Source organism: Pan paniscus, chromosome 17, assembly GCF_029289425.2.
Source record: "Pan paniscus chromosome 17, NHGRI_mPanPan1-v2.0_pri, whole genome shotgun sequence".
NCBI lineage: Eukaryota > Metazoa > Chordata > Mammalia > Primates > Hominidae > Pan > Pan paniscus.
This window is the reverse complement of record NC_073266.2, coordinates 38,637,886-38,656,206: the sequence shown is the minus strand read 5'-3', so window position 1 is coordinate 38,656,206 and position 18,321 is coordinate 38,637,886.

Below are 18,321 nucleotides of genomic sequence, written 5' to 3'. Positions count from 1 at the left end.
AGATCATGCCACTGCAGTCCAGCCTGGGTGACAGAGTGAGACTCCATCTCAAAAAAAAAAAAAAAAAAAAGAATTCACCTTCTACTAGAAAGGGTGCTACTACTTTCCCACTCAAAGCCAATTCACTGGAAAGGAAAACCAACCTACCACCATCTTCATCAGAGGGGAAGATACACTGTGGGGAACCGAACAAAGGTCTCTCTCATTCCAGATCGGATGCCAGTTACCAATGCTGAATGATCTAGATCTTCACTTAGAAATATGAGCAGATAAAAAATATCACCAATCATAAGGAGAGAATCTACCATTTGAAAGAAGAGGACCAAATGAGAGCAAATATCACCCACTAAAATGGAGTTAATGCAGGAAATAAGACAAAACATTTTTTAAAAATCTTGTTCATGTTCTTAGTGAAATTTAAAGAGTAACAAGCAGGTTGTGAAAATGAAGCAATCTGAAAACCAGAATGTTGTTGGAAATTAAACAGTAGATGACTATTTAAGTTGAAAAAACTAAGAAGTTAATAGAAAAAATGGATACTGCTGAAAACTGAATTAGTAAATTATAAGACCATCTCAATATTTCCAGAGTACAGAGCAAAAAGATGAAGAAATTGAAATTGTGAAAGAAAAAATAAAAGAGAAAAAATAAATTCAGGGGAGCTACTATTGATATGTTGGACGCTTGAAAAATAAAATGGAGCACATGATATACACTATAACTGCAAAACATCATTAAAAGAAATGAAAGAAAACCTAAGTAAATGGAAAGACATCCTGTGTTACTGGATTTAAAGACCTAACATTGTTAAGATGGCAGTAATCTCCAGGTTGATCTACAGATGCAATATAATCTCTATCAAATTCCATTTGCCTGTCTTGTAGAAATTGATAAGCTGATCCTATAATTCATATGGAAATGCAAGGGATCAAAAATAGCCAAAATAAACTTAAGAAAAAAGAACCTAGTCAGAGGACTACACTTCCCAATTTCAAACCTCATGACAAAGCCATAGTAATCGAGACAATGTGGTGCTCATATAAGTACATACAGATCAACAGAATAGAATTAAAAGTTCAGAACTAAACCCATGCATCTGTGGTCAACTGGTTTTCAACAAGGATATCAAAATAATGCAATACATTGGGAAAGAATAGTCTTTTCAATAAATGGTGCTGGGACAGGTGGATATCCACATGAGAAAGAATGAATTTGACATCTACTTTACAGCAGATACAAAAATTAACTTAAAATGGATCACAGATCTAAATGTAAGAGCTGAAACTGTAAAACTATAGAGTTATTTGACACTGGATTAGGTTTCTTAATATGACACCAAAAGTACGAGCAACAAAGGAAAAAGCTAGATAAATTGATTCATAAAAATTGAAAACCTTTGTATATCGAAGGACAGAATCAAGAAAGTGAAAAGACAACCCATAATACGGGAGAAAATATTTGCAAATCATCTATCTGATAAATATCTATTATGGAGATATATAAATATCTATTATGTAGATATATAAAGAACATATATGTATATATATAAAGAACATTTGATGCTTCTTGCAATTAAATAAAAATAAAGAGGTAAATAGAGAAAACAAAAAGTACTGGAGAGTAAAAGCCCCGTGGGATCTAAAAAATTATTGATAATGTTTTTATAAAATCTAATACAAATGCTACATAGCATAGAAAAAACAAAAATTGAAATATTAAAAATAATCTGTAATTAAAATCCCAGTTTATTTCAATAAATTTGGGTGGTATGGGCCCTTGGGGAGTGAATTTTAACCGTTAAAACTCTATGTTTGGAGAAGAGAATGGGAAATAAGAAAATATATACCACCAGGCACAGTGGTTCACGCCTGTAATCCTAGCATTTTGGGAGGCCAAAGCAGGAGGATCACATGAGCCCAGGAGTTTGAGACCAGCCTGGGCAACATAGTGAGACCTTGTCTCTATAAAAAATAAACAAATTAGTCGGGTGTGGTGGCATGATCCTGTCGTCCCAGCTACTTGGGAGGCTGAGGTGGGAGAATCACTTAAGGCCAGGAAGTTAAGGCTACAATATCCATTATGGTGCCACTGCACTCCAGTCTGGGTGACAGAGATCCTGTCTTAAAAAGAGAAAAGATACATCCTTTTTTTCTTTATAAGCATATCAGTTATTTATAAACATATCAGGGTTTTTTTTTGTTTTGTTTTAAAGATACTGACCACAACTTCTTGTAGAACTTTCAAATAATTTGAGAAGAAAGAAATACAAAGAAAGCAAAACCAATACCACTTCACCAACACCACAAAAGTCAGGAAGAAAAGGGAAAAACAAAGCATAAAAAAGAGAAAACACAATTTAAGGTGTATGAATACATTCTTAGCATCAATAACAATAAATTCAGTGGGCTAAATTTCCCTGTTGAAAGACAAAAATCTCTCTGAAAAAACAGAAGAAAATACAGCTATATTCTCTTTATGAATAATATCTGAATTAAAACAACATAGATTGAAATTAAATGAATGGCCAACAAAGGTAAAACAAGTGAAGACAAAAAGAAGCAAAAGTAGCAATATAAAATCAAAGTGAAATTGATGATTTAAAAGAAAGCACGGGCCGGGCCTGGTGGCTCACGCCTGTATATCCAAGCACTTTGGGAGGCCAAGGCAGGCAGATCACAAGGTCAAGAGATCCAGACCATCCTGGCCAACATAGTGAAAGGCTGTCTTTACTAAAAATACAAAAATTAGCTGGGTGTGGTGGTGCGCACATGTAGTCCCAGCTACTCGGGAGGCTGAGGCAGGAGAATCGCTTGAACCCAGGAGGCAGAGGTTGCCGTGAGCCAAGATTATGCCACTGCACTCCCGCCTGGCGACAGAGCAAGATTCTATCTCAAAAAAAAAAAAAAAAAAAAAAGCACTGCCAGGCATGGTGATGCATGCCTGTAATCTCAGCTACTCAGAAGGCTCAGGTGGAAGGATCTCTTGAGGCCAGGAGATTGAGACCAGCCTGGGCAACATAGCGAGAACACCACCCCACCCCTGCTGCCACCTGCCCCATCTCAAGAATCAATGAATGGGCCAGCTGCGGTGGCTCATGCCTGTAATTCCAGCACTTTGGGAGGCTCAGGTGGGCGTATCATGAGGTCAGGAGTTCGAGACCAGCCTGACCAACATGGTGAAACCCTGTCTCTACTAAAAATACAAAAATTAGCCAGACATGGTGGTGCACACCTGTAATCCCAGCTACTCAGGAGGCTGAGGCAGGAGAATCACTTGAACCCAGGAGGCACAGGTTGCAGTGAGCTGTGCCACTGCACTCCAGCCTGGGCGACAGAGCAAGACTCCATCTCAAAAAAAAAAAAAAATGAATGAATGAATACAAAAAATAAGCATTAAGTAGGACAAGACAAAAGAATAGTGAGTATCTTGAACACACCTGTAGTGAGAGTGCTTTAAATACATCTTCTCAAATAATCTTTACTACTCCATGGAGTGACTGTGGTTAATGCTTTCTTTCATTTTGCAAATGAGGACTAGACATCAGAGAGATTAAATGATGTTCGTAGTTCACAGTGATAGATGGACATGGAACTCAAACCCTGATATGCTAATTCTAAAGTGCAAGCTCATAACACCAAAATATTTAAATAACTAATGGGGATAAAAGAATTTATTTTAAAATTTTTAACCCATTTCTTTAAGAATCTGACAGATCGCATAGACCAAAAATAAACAGAGAGGATTTGGAAAAATAAAACACATATGTCAGGAGGCTGAGGCAGGAGAATCGCTTGAACCCGGGAGGCGGAGGTTGCAGTGAGTGGATATCGCGCCACTGCACTCCAGCCTGGTGTCAGAGTGAGACTCTGTCTCAAACAAACAAACAAACAAACAAATAAGAAAACACATGTAATACATATAGATAATGTTGAACTCTAAAAAAAATAGTACATGCATTCTTTTCTTTCTTTCTTTTTTTTTTTTTTGGATGGAGTTTTACTCTTGTTGCCCAGGCTGGAGTGCAATGGCATGATCTCGGCTCACTGCAAACTCTGCCTCACAGGTTCAAGCGATTCTTCTACTTCAGCCTCCCGAATAGCTGGGATTACAGGCACCCACCACCACGCCCAGCTAATTTTTTGTATTTTCAGTAGAGACAGGGTTTCACCATGTTGGCCAGACTGGTCTTGAACTCCTGACCTCAGGTGATCCACCTGCCTCGGCCTCCCAAGGTGCTGGGATTACAGGCATGAGCCACTGCACCCGGCCTACATGCATTCTTTTCTAAAGTCCAAGAATATTTACAAACATTGAAATGTTCTAAACCACAAGGAAAATCTTAACAAATTCTAAAGAATGGAAATCTAGAGCCTAAGCCATAGTTTTTGACCCTAAAATAAGAAAGCTACAAATTAATTATTAAAAGAATAAATCTGCTTGATGAGTTAATTTTTTCTATATAAAAAATAAATATAATCTGCAATTACAGATTAGTTAGAAGTTATGAACAGTTAAAACACACTTACTAAAACCCAGGGGTTCATGACATTGGATTTGGGAATGATTTCTGAATATGACACCGAAAGCGCAGGCAGCAAAAGTAATAATAGATAAAACAGACTACATCAAAATAAAAAACTGTGCATCAAAGGACACAATCAAAGAGGGAAAAGAAAAATTACAGAATGACAGAAAACATTTGCGAATCTTCTATCTGATAAGCGGTTAATACTCAGACTATATAAGGAACTGCTAAACTCAATAACAACAACAAAAGACCAGGCTGGGCGCAGTGGCTCACACCTGTAATCCCAGCACTTTGGGAGGCCGAGACAGGCAGATCACTTGAGGTCAGGAGTTCAGGACCAGGCTGGCCAACGTGGTGAAACCCTGTCTCTGCTAAAAATACAAAAATTAGCTGGGCGTGGTAGCACATGTGCCTGTAATCCCAGCTAGTCGGGAGGCTGAGGCAGGAGAATCACTGGAACTCAGGAGGCAGAGGTTGCAGTGAACCGAGATCGCCCCACTGCACTCCAGTTTGGGTGACAAAGTGAGACTCCATCTCAAAAAACAAACAAACAAAAAACCAAAAGACCAACCAGATCAAAAAACAGGCAAAGAATTTGAGTAACATTTTCCTAAAGAAGACATACAAATGGCCAACAAGCACATGAAAGATGCTCAACAACACTAATCACTAGGGAAATGCAAATCAAAGCCACAATGAGGTACCACCTTATACCCAGCAGGATGGCTACTATTAGAAAGAAAGAAAAAATAAAATAACAAGTATTGTCAAGAATGCGGAAAAATCGGAATCCTTGTGCACTGCTGGCAGGAATGTAAAATGGTACGGCTGCTGTGGAAAACAGTATGGCAGTTCTTCAAAAAATTAAAAACAGAATTGCCACACATGATCCAGTAATTCTGGATATACACTTAAAAGAACTGAAAGCAGAGACTCAAGAGAGATTTGTACACCCATGTTCATAGCAGCATTATTAACAATAGTCAAAAGGTAGAAGCAACCCAAGTATCCATTACAGATGAATCAATAAATGAATCAATAAACAAAATGTGATAAATACATACAATGGGATATTATTCCGCCTTAAAAAGGAAGGACCTCTGACACATGGATCAGCCTCGCTTTAAAAGCAAGCCTTGCCAGCTTGCTTTTAAAACTCTCTAGGTTATTTTATTTTGTTTTATTTTATTTTATTGAGATGGGGGTCTCACTGTCACCTAGGCTGGAGTGCAGTGGTGCAATCTCAGCTCACTGCAACCTCTGCCTCCCAGGCTCAAGAGATCCTCCCACCTCACCCTCCTAAGTAGCTGGGATTACAGGTGCACACCACCACACCCAGCTAATTTTTGTATTTTTAGTAGAGACGGGATTTTGCCATGTTGGGCAGGCTGGTCTCAAACTCCTGACCTCAAGCAATCTGTCCACTCAACCTCCCCAAGAGTTGGGATTGCAGGCATGCGCCATCACACCTAGCCTAGGTTATTTCATAATGTCCTCTTTAAATGCTTACATCTCTTCACAGATACATTTTAGTAGAGAGATAATAATATCTGATTATTTTGAGACTACACAGAATGAGTTGTTGGAATTTTTCATGTTTCCTTGGATTGTTTTTCTTAGGTTTTTTTGTTTGTTTGTTTGTTTGTTTTTGAGATGGAGTTTTGCTCTTGTTGCCCAGGCTGGAGTATAATGGCGCGATCTCGGCCCACTGCAACCTCCCCATCCTGGGTTCAAGCGATTGTCCTGCCTCAGCCTCCCAGGTTGCTGGGATTATAGGCACCTGCCACCATGCCCGGCTAATTTTTTGTGTTTTTAGTAGAGATGGGGTTTCACCATGTTGGCCAGGCCGGTCTCGAACTTCTGACCTCAGGTGATCCACCTGCCTCGGCCTCCTAAAGTGCTGGGATTACAGGCGTAATGGTTTTTCTTTTTAACTTTTTGCTTGTTTCTTTCACATTTTTAATTTATTTACTTATTTTCCATTCTTATACATGTTTCATGCTGATATTTTCTTATTTTAATTACTTAAGTAATTCAGTTAATTGCTGAAGAATAGTGTGGGGTGGAGGAACTGGGCAAAGGTTAAATAAATTGAGGGAGTCCCAGCTATGATTTGGAATTTTTGGTCATTAATGAACTCTTATCAAAGTTGATATATCCTTTCTCCACGGACATGTCTCCTTTTAGTTTTGGGCATTAAAAAGACAGTGTTGGCCGGGCGCAGTGGCTCATGCCTGTAATCGCAGCACTTTGGGAAGCCGAGGCAGGCAGATCACTTGAGGTCAGCAGTTGGAGACCAGCCTGGCTAACATGGTGACACCTCATCTCTACTAAAAATATAAAAATTAGCCAGGCATGGTGCACGCCTGTAATCTCAGCTATTTGGGAGGCTGAAGCAGAAGAATTGCTTGAACCCGGGAGACAGAGTTTGCAGTGAGCCTAGATCATAGCACTGCACTCCAGCCTGGGCGACAGAGCAAGACTCCATCTCAAAAAAAAAAAAAAAAATGCACAGTAAACCTTTACATCTTTTCCCTGTCATCCAGTAATCACTGTCTCCCGTCTTTCCATTTTACCTCTGACAGTCTCCCTTGGCCTCACTACTGAGTTATCAGTGATAAAAATGCCATGGTTACATAATTTCTATGACTTACCTCAGATGTTCTGTAATATAGTACTTTCCCCTTACCTCAGGGGATACATTCCGAGACCCCCCAGTGGATGCCTAAAACAATGGATAGTACCAAACCCTATATCTACTGTGCTTTTTCGATCTGGTAACCAAGACACTACTAAGTGACTAACAGGTGAGTAGCAGAGATAGGGACACCTCTGTTTTATTGTGCTTCACTTCACCGTACTTCAGATACTGCATTTTACAAAATGAAGGTTTGTGGTAACCCTAAATCAAGCAAGTCTATGCGTGCCATTTTTCCAGCAGTGCTTACTTCATGTCTCTGTGTCACATTTTTGTAATTCTTAAGATATTTCAAACGTTCCCTTTTTTTTTTTTTTTTTTTTGAGATGGAGTCTTGCTCTTGTCACCCAGGCTGGAGTGCAGTGGCGTGATCTCGGCTTACTGCAACCTCCGCCTCCCGGGTTCAAGCGATTCTCCTGCCTCAGCCTCCTGAGTAGCTGGCGTTACAGGCACAAACCACCACACCCAGCTAATTTTTGTATTTTTAGTAGAGACGGGGTTTTGGGTTTTGCCGTGTTGGCCAGGCTGGTCTTGAACTCCTGGCCTCGTGATCCACCCACCTCGGCCTCCCAAAGTGCTGGGATTACAGGCATAAGCTACCGCGCCTGGCCCAAACTTTTCCATTATTATTATATCTGTTAGGTGATCTGTGATCACTGATCTTTGATGTAACTATTGTAATTGTTTTGGGGTGTCATGAACCATGCCCATCTACATACGACAGCGAACTTAATACATAAATGTTGTGTGTGTTCTGACTGCTCCACCAAGCAGCCATTCCCACTTCTCTCTCCCTTACCTCAGACCTCCCTATTCTGTGAGACACAATAAGATTGAAATTAGGTCAATTAATAACCCTACAATGGCCTCTAAGTGTTCAAGTGAAAGGAAGAGTCACCACATGTCTCTTTCTTTGTTTGTTTTTTTTTTTTTTTTGAGACAGAGTCTAGCCCTGTCGCCCAGGCTGGAGTGCAGTGGCACAATTTCGGTTCACTGCAAACTCCGTTTCCCAGGTTCAAGTGATTCTCCTGCCTCAACCTCCTGAGTAGCTGGGATTACAGGCGCCCACCACCACACCCAGCTAATTTTTGTATTTTTAGTAGAGACGGGGTTTCACTGTGTTGGCCAGGCTGGTCTCGAACTCCTGACCTCATGATCCTCCCACCTCAGCCTCCCAAAGTGCTCGGATTACAAGCGTGAGCCACTGCGCCCAGCCGTCTCTCACTTTCAATCAAAAGCTAGAAATGATTAAACTTACTGAGGAAGGCATATCAAAAGCTGAGGGAGGCCAAAAGCTACACTTCTTGCACCAAACAACGAAGTTGTGAATACAAAGATAAAGTTCTTTTTTTTTTTTTTTTTTTTTTTTGAGACAGGAGTCTCACTCTATTGCCCAGGCTGGAGTGTAGTGTGACTCAATCTCGGCTCACTGCAACCTCCGCCTCCTGGGTTCAAGCAATTCTCCTGCCTCAACCTCCTGAGTAGCTGGGATTACAGGCGCCCACCACCATGCCTGGCTAATTTTTGTATTTTAAGTAGAGACGGGGTTTCACTATGTTGGCTAGGCTGATCTCGAACTCCTGACCTTAAGTGATCCGCCTGCCTCAGCCTCCCAAAATGCTGGGATTACAGGCGTGAGCCATCGTGCCTGGCCAGAAAAAGTTCTTGAAGGAAATTAAAAGTGCTACTCCAGTGAACACACAAATAAGACAGTGAAACAGCCTTATTGCTGAAATGGAGAATGTCTAAGTGGCCTGGATAGATCAAACCAACCACAACATTCTCATAAGCCAAAGCCTAAACCAGAGCAAGACCCTAACTCTAACTCTCTTCAATTCAATGAAGGCTGAGAGTGCTGGAAGCAATGGAAGAAAAGTCTGAAGCTAGCAGAGGTTGGTTCATGAAGTTTAAGGAAAGAAGCCACCTCCATAACAAAAAAAGTGCAAGGTGAACCAGCGAGTGCTGATGTAGGAGCTGCAGCAAGTTATCCCGAAGATCTAGCTAAGATCATGGGTGAAGGTGGATACACTGAACAACAGATTTTCTTTTTTGTTTAATTTTTATTTTTTGTAGAGACAGAATCTCGTTTTGTTGTCCAGGCTGGTCTTGAACTCCTGGGCTTAAGTGAGCCTCCCACCTTAGCCTCCCAAAGTCTGGGATTACAGGCATGAACCACCACACCAGACCACAGATTTTTCAATGTAGACAAAACAGCCTTATATTGGAAGAAGAGGCCATCTAGGAATTTCGTAGCTAGAGAAAAATTAATGTCTGGCTTCAAAGGACAGGCTGACTCTCTTCTTACGGGCTAATGCAGCTGATGACTTTAAGTTGAAGCCATTGCTCATTTACCATTCCAAAAACTCTAGGGCTCTTAAAAATGATGCTAAATCCAGCCTCGCCTACATGGCGAAACCTTGTCTTTACTAAAAATACAAAAATTAGCTGGGTGTGACGGCATGCACCTGTAGTCGCAGATACTCTGTAGGCTGAGGCAGAAGAATCACTTGAACCTGGAAGGTGGAGGTTACAGTGAGCCAAGATCGCACCACTTCACTCAAGCCTGGGTGACAGAGTGCAACTCTGTCTCAAAAAAAAAAAAAAAAAAAAAGCTAAATCTACTCTGCCTGTGCTCTGTAAATGAAACAACAAAGCCTGCATGACAGCACATCTGTTTACAGCATGGTTTACTGAATAATTTAAAGCCCACTGTTGAGACCTACCGCTCAGAAAAAAAAACATTCCTTTCAAAATATTACTGCTCGGGCCGGGCGCAGTGGCTCATGCCTGTAATCCCAGCAATTTGCGAGGCCAAGGCAGGTGGATCACCTTAGGTTAGGAGTTCCAGACCAGCCTAACCAATATGGTGAAACCCCGTCTCTACTAAAAATAGAAAATTAGCTGGGCATGGAGGCGCATGCCTGTAATCCCAGTTACTCAGGAGGCTAAGGCAGGAGAATTGCTTGAACCCGGGAGGCGGAGGTTGCAGTGAGCTGAGATTGCGCCACTGTATTCCAGCCTGGGCAACAAGAGCAAAACTCCAACTCAAAAAAAAAAAAAAGTTATATATATATAACTGCTCGTTGACAATGCATCAGATCATCCAAGAGCTCTGATGGAGATGTATGAGTAGATTAAAAGTTGTTTTCCTGTAATCCCAGCACTTTAGGAGGCCGCGGCAAGTTGATCACCTGAAGTTGGGAGTTTGAGACCAGCCTGACCAACATGGAGAAACCCCGTCTCTACTAAAAATACAAAAGAATTTGCTGGGTGTGGTGGCGGTTGCCTGTAATCCCAGCTACTTGGGAGACTGAGGAAAGAGAATTGCTTGAACCCAGGAGGCAGAGGTTGCGGTGAGCCGAGATTTCACCATTGCGCTCCAGCCTGGACAATAAGAGCGAAACTCTGTCCCAAAAAAAAAAAAAAAAATAGTTGTTTTCATGCCTGCTAACACAACATCCATTCTGTAGCCTATGGCTCAAAGAGTAATTTTGACTTTCGAGTCTTATTTTTTCTTTCTTTCTTTTTTCTTTTTTTTTTTTTGAGACAGAGTTTCGCTCTTGTTGCCCAGGCTGGAGTGCAACGGCATGATCTCGGCTCACCGCAACCTCTGCCTCCCAAGTTCAAGCGATTCTCCTGCCTCAGCCTTCCAAGTAGCTGGGATTACAGGCATGTGCCACCATGCCCTGCTAATTTTGTATTTTTAGTAGAGAAAGGCTTTCTCCATGTTGGTCAGGCTGGTCTCAAACTCCCGACCTCAGGTGATCTGCCCGTCTCGGCCTCCCAAAGTGCTGGGATTACAGGCATGAGCCACCACGCCCGGCCCTTATTTTATTTTTGAGATAGAGTTTCACTCTTGTTGCCTAGGTTGGAGTGCAATGGTCCAATCTCAGCTCACTGCAACCTCCACCTCCTGGGTTCCTGCCACCACACCCAGCTAATTTTTATGTTTTTAGTAGAGACGGGGTTTGCCATGTTGGCCAGGCTGGGCTTGAACTCCTGACCTCAGGTGATCTGCCCGTCTCGGCCTCCCGAAGTGCTGGGATTACAGGCATGAGCCACTGCACCCAGCCTTGAGTCTTATTATTTAAGGAACACACTTTTTGACCGGGCATGGTGGCTCACACCTGTAATCCCAGCACTTTGGGAGGCGTAGGTAGGTGGCCCCTGAGGTCAGGAGATAGAGACCACCCTGGCCAACATGGTGAAACTCTCTCTACTAAAAATACAAAATTAGGCCGGGTACCGTGGTTCACGCCTATAATCCCAGCACTTTGGGAGGCCGAGGTGGGCAGATCACCTGAGGTCAGGAGTTCGAGACCAGCCTGGCCAACATGGTGAAAACCTGTCTCTACTAAAAATACCAAAATTAGCCAGGTATGGTGGTTGGCACTTGTAATCCCAGCTACTTGGGAGGCTGAGGCAGGAGAATCACTTGAACCCAGGAGGCAGAGGTTGCAGTGAGCCTAAATCGCCCTATTGCACTCCAGCGTGGGCAACAAGAGTGAAATTCTGTCTCAAAAAAAAAAGAAAAAGAAAAAGAAAAAAAAATTAGCCAGGCGTGGTGCTGCATGCCTGTAATCCCAGCTACTCAGGAGGCTGAAGCAGGAGAATCGCTTGAACCCGGGAGGCAGAGGTTGCAGTGAGCTGAGACCGCACCATTGCACTCCAGCCTGGGCAACAAGAGAGTAACTCCATTTCAAAAAAAATAAAAGAAACACATTTTTTAAGGCTATAGCTGCCATTGGTAGTGATTACTCTGGCGAATCTAGACAAAGTAAATTGAAAACCTCTGAAAAGGAATCACCACTTAGATGCCATTAAGAACATTTGTGATCATGGGAGGAAGTAAAAATATCAACATTAACAGGAGTTTGGAAGAGGTTAATTCCAGCTCTCACAGACAACTTCGAAGGGTTCAAGACTTCAGTTGAGAACGTAATTACAGATGTGGTAGAAATAGCAAGAGAACTAGAAGTAGAAGCAGAGCTCAAAGATGTGACTAGATTGCTACAATCTCCTGATAAAACTTGTACAGGTGGCCGAGCACAGTGGCTCACGCCTGTAATCCCAGCACTCTGCAATGCCTAGGCAGGCAGATCACGAGGTCAAGAGATCGAGACCATCCGGGCCAACATGGTGAAACCCTGCCTCTACTAAAAATACAAAACGTAGCTGGGCATTGCAGTGAGCGCCTGTAATCCCAGCTACTCGGGAGGCTGAGGCAGGAGAATAGCTTGAACCCGGGAGGCAGAGGTTGCAGTGAGCCAATATCACGCCACTGCACTCCAGCCTGGTGACAGAGCGAGACTCCAACTCAAAAAAAGAAAAAAAAAAAAAAAAAAGAAAAGAACAGGTGAGGAATTTTTTTACTTGATGAGCTAGCAAAGAAAGTGGTTTCTTGAGACGGACTCTACTCCTGGTGAAGAGGCTGTGAACATCGTTGAAATTTTCAGACAACAAAGGGTTACGCACAGTGGCTCACACATATAATCCCAGGACTTTGGGAGGCTGAGGCAGGCAGATCACTTGAGACCAGGAGTTCGAGACGAGCCTGGCCAACATGGTGAAACCCAGTCTCTACTAAAAATACAAAACTTAGCTGGGCGTGGTTGCACATGCCTGTAGTTGAGCTACTCAGGAGGCTGAGGCAGGAAAATCACTTGAACCCAAGAGGCGGAGGTTGCAGTGAACCATGATCACACCACTGCACTCCAGCCTTGGAGACACAGCGAGACTCCCAACTCAAAAAACAAACAAACAAAAAATGACAACAAAGGATTATTCCATAAAGCTAATTCATAAAGCAGTATCAAAGTTTGAGAGGACTGACTCCAATTCTGAAAGTTCTACTATGGATAAAAGTGGATCAAACAGCATTGCATGCTACAGAGAAATCTTTTTGAAAGAGTCAATCGAGGTGGCAAACTTCACTGTTTTCTTTTAAAGAAATTGCCAGGCCTGGCACGGTGGCTCACGCCTGTAATCCCAGCACTTTGGGAGGCCAAGGCAGGCGGATCAGCTGAGGTCAGGAGTTCAAGACCAGCCTGACCAATATGGAGAAACCCGATCTCTACTAAAAATACAAAAATTAGCCAAGCGTGGTGGCACATGCCTGTAATTCCAGCTACTCAGGAGGCTGAGGCAGGAGGATCACTTGAACCCGGAAGGCGGAGATTGCAGTGAGCCGAGATTGCGCCATTGCACTCCAGGCCTAGGCAACAAGAGTGAAACTCTGTTTCAAAAAAAAAAAAAAAAAAGAAAGAAAGAAAAGAAAAAGAAAATAATGTCTACACGCGTACTTTGACATGTTTCTCATACCTGTAATCCCAGTACTTTGGGAGGCTCATGTGAGCAGATTGCTTGAGCTCACAAGTTCAAGACCAGCTTGAGAAACATGGTGAAAACCTGTCTCTACACAAAATATAAAAGTTAGCCAGGCATGGTTCCATGCACCATAGTCCCATCTACTTGGGAGGCTGAGGTGGGAGAATGGCTTGAACCCAGGAGGCAGAGGTTGCAGTAAGCCAAGATGGCACCCCTGCCCTCCAGCCTGGGCAATAGAGCCAGACCCTGTCACAAAAAATAAAAAGAAACATGTTTAAAAATAAGATGGATTGAAGGATGAATAGAGAGATATGTGATAGAGCATTTATAGTAAAATGTTAACTGTATAAATAAGCGATGAGAATATAGGTGTTCACAGTAAAACGTTTTCAACTCTTCTGTATGCTTCAAAATATTTAAGTAAATCTACTGAGAAAATTGTATATAAAAATTATTATAAATGTGTAAAAAGAGACTCTGCCCTACCCAAGAAAAACTAAAGGAAATTTACTAAATTATTAATGGTAGCTGTGTTTGGATGGCATCATATGAGTAATTTTTATTTTTTCCTTTTTGTACTTTTTAGTATTTTACAAATGTTTAACAGGCATGTTACCCAATTCTAATAAAAACCATTTTTAAGAAAATAAGGATGCATATTATCTCATACTTTACAATCTTATAGTAAAACTAACAGGACATAAGAGAGAGAATGAGAATCAACGGATAGAGGCAGACAGATAAAATGGAGAGTTGGCCCTAAGACTGCCTCCATGCTTTAATAAATATAACCTGAGGAACTTAAAGGACCGCCCCTTTTTACTGAAAGGTCTCTACTGTTAAAATATGTCTATTTTCCTTTTTTTCTTGATGATCAAAAAGACCACTTCTAGTGGAAGTCCTTTCACACTCCCTTACGTCCTATTGCTTAGAGCTGAGCCAGCCCCTGGAGCCCTTGGCTGCCACCAACAACTACTACCCACTTCGTGTGTTGGTGGAGGCCTCCCAGTCCTGTGGAGCTGATGATTTGGTAAATAGCTCTTGAGGCTTTTTAAAAGCATATTCCCCCAGAATTCTGGCTCCCTACTGTTAAAATAAATAAATTCTCTACACCAGCATGCCAGAATGGAGTTGGGCTTTAGAGCTAAGGTCAAGGGTAGGGTCAATCAGCAGGGGTCTCACAAAACCCCAGAGGCTGACATTTCGAGGCAGGGTAACTTTTTTAAATGTAAAAGTAAGTGTTTGCAGATTCTGGAAACAAACAAACAAACTTGACTTGGTATCTTTTCTTGGGGGTGGAGGCAATCTGTAGTTATCAGATGGTAAAATCATAATTAAACAAAGCTCCAGGCTTTATTTAAGGAGGTAACTTTTCTGAGGTTTAACCTTGTTTTGATCAGGTAATTTTCCGCCACAGAAAAATGGGCTCATATCAAACAGAGTCCTTTTAATGGACAAACTTAAGCACAAAAAGTTGTTTCTAAGGTGGCATCTTTGGCGAAAACACTAGAGAATCAAAAGACTATAAAATTAATATCAAGAAAATATTGAACTTCAATTATATAATTGGCACCATTTCAGTCTTTTAGCATAACACATTACCTGTAACTGCCACCTGGTTTAGATTACTTGAGAAAAACAAACAAACATGTTCTCTAAGTTTGGTATGTATTAAAAAGATCACATAATTCTTTTTTTTTTTTTTTTGATATGGAGTTTAGTTCTTGTCGCCCAGGCTGGAGTGCAATGGTGCGATCTCTGCTCACTGCAACCTCCATCTCCTGGGTTCAAGCTGTTCTCCTGCCTCAGCCTCACGAGTTGCTGGGATTACAGGCGTGTGCCACCAGGCCCAGCTAATTTTTGTAATTTTAACACAGACGGGTTTTCACCATGTTGGCCAGGCTGGTCTCAAACTCCTGACCCCAGGTGATCTACCCGCCTCGGCCTCCCAAAGTGCTAGGATTACAGGCATGAGCCACTGCGCCCAGCCCCAGCCTAATTCTTGTATATTCTAAGTGACCATGCCTGGCCTAATTCTTACATGTTCTAAGTGAAATTAACACTAGCAAAATAATTAGATTTCGTATAGATCTACAAAAATACATTTAATGTACAAATGCAGAATCACAGAATTAAGCCAGAAAAGGAACTCTTCTTGCCCAAGTTTTTAGAGCACAGTCCTACATGACACTTCATTTAAAAGGTATCCTATAGTCAAATAAGTTTGGGAAATGGTATATGTTAATACTTTACCCTCATCTTGAGAAGCCACAATTCAAATAATCATATTAAAGGTTGCAAGAAATTCTATTATAAGAACCCAGTATAACTTTGTTTAACCGGTAGTTTGTGAAACACACATGAGCATGTAGCACCCCCCCTGCCTTTTTTTTTTGAGATGGAGTTTTGCTCTTGTTGCCCAGGCTGGAGTGCAGTGGCGCATTCTCAGCTCACTGCAACCTCTGGCTCCCAGGTTCAAGCAATTCTCCTGCCTTAGCCTCCTGAGGAGCTGGGATTACAGGCATATGCCACCACGCCTGGCTAATTTTCTATTTTTAGTAGAGATGGGGTTTCACCATGTTGGTCAGGCTGGTCTGGAACTCCTGACCTCAGGTGATCTGCCCGTCTCAGGCCCCCAAAATGCTGGGGTTATGAGCCACCACGCCCAGCCCCCCACCCTTTTTTTTAAAATATCTATTAACATTTTGTAGAACCTCTTTGGGAAACTGCTCTCTAGACTGATGCCCTCATTTTTATAGAAAGACAGGATACAGGGATAAACCGATTTGCTTAACCAAACAGTCCCTTATTTACTTAGACAAACTCACAGGTAAGTAAGCTACACAGTATTGTTATTTTTATTATTTATTTATTTATTTTGAGACAGGGTCTCTCTCTGTTGCCCAGACTGGAGTGCAGTGGCGTGATCTCGGCTCACGGCAACCTTTGCCTCCCAGGCTCAAGCAATTCTTCTGCCTCAGCCTCCGGAATAGCTGGGATTACAGGCGTGCACTACCACGCCGAGCTAATTTTTGTATTTTTAGTAGAGATGGGGTTTCACCATGTTGGCCAGGCTGGTATCGAACTCCTAACCTCAAATGATCCACCTGCCTTGGCCTCCCAAAGTGTTGGGATTACAGGTGTGAGCCACTGCCCCTGGCCTTTTTTTTTTTTTTTTTTTGAGACAGAGTCTCAGTCTGTCACCCAGGCTGGAATGCAGTGGCACAATCATGGCACACTGCAGCATCTACCTCCTGGGCTCAAGTAGTCCTCCCACCTCAGCTTCCTGAGTAGCTAGGACTACAGGTACACGCCACCACACCCAGCTAATTTTTTGCATATTTTGTAGAGACAGGGTTATGCCATGTTACCCAGACTGGTCTTGAACACCTGGGCTCTAAATATCCTCCTGCCTCAGCCTCGCAAAGTGCTGGGATTACAGGTGTAAGCCACCTTGACTCTTAAATCAGATTATGTAAATCAAATAACTCAGCATCTGATGTAAATTGAACTATTTTGGGGAAGGGAGTAAATTAACTGTTAATGACCTAGCTATGAAAATATCACCATAAACGGCCCTTACAAAGTTCAGCAGAGTTTCCACTACCCTACAGAATCTTCTCTGATAACTCCCATTCAGAGTGATTTTGCCCTTCTCTGATCAATATGTCATCAAATTCTGTCTTCTATTGTTACCTACCTGCCTCGTGTGTAATCTTATCTTCCTGAGCAGATTGCAAGTTCCTAGAGAGCTAGAAGGAATTCTTACTTTTCCTTAGAGTCACTTGAGTCACATAATAGTCTCAATAAATAATTTTGAAAAGCTCACAAATGACCAACTGAATGGAATAGGGTCAGCATGAAGGATTACAGAAGGAGCCAGCCATCCACATCCTTTCTGTCTTCAGTGCAACACTCTCCCTTCCTTCTCATTGTATGGCTAGCAATTACCTCTTGGCAATTTTTTCTAGAGGTCTACAGTAAAGGAGGCTGCCATTGCTCAAGGACGCTGCTTGATCCTACCAAAATTCCCATGGATCTGTGAGGAGCTCCTCAAATCAGCAGGACATGCCCCTGTCCTGCCCAAAATCTGTTTGGAGATCAAATGGGCCTTACTCAATAATAAAATGGAAGCCTGAATTTATTTCTATTTGTTTGGCCTCTGATTAATTAGGTACATTCTCCAGAATACAAAGCAGCTGCTTTTTTGACCATTAAACTGTGTTCCTTAAAGAGAAGTGAATCCCAGAGTAGGAACAGTTCTAATGATTTGTTTTAGTTTGTTTTATGGCAAGACCTTAGAGAAGTCGAAGAGGAAGAAAGGAGACTCCCTATCCCTCCTTATTGCTGACGATCCAGGCTGACAGTAGTTGGAGAGCAAGCTCCGTGCTGAAAAGATTCAAACACACCCATGACCCACAAACTGCAAACTGTCAGATTAATTGTTTTTGCCTACAGACAACTCAATGAGTGCTCATTGTGCAGACAGCATGTTCTCAGCACTGCTTTAGGCGCCGTGGGATTATAGAAGAGGTATAAAGGTATGTTTCCTCCCTTCCAGGAATTTACAATCTAATAAGATGAGATAAGACTAACATTGAAAGCAGCTGTGGACAATACAAGGCAGGCTATAGGATCTAGTGCTGACTTTGGGGCCTTGGACTTTTAACTGTAACAGAAATTCAGAGAGGGAGGAAAAGTCACTGGGCGTTTCAGTCTTACAAGAAGACTTCATGAAGAAAGTACAACAGGAGTTGAACATTAAAGG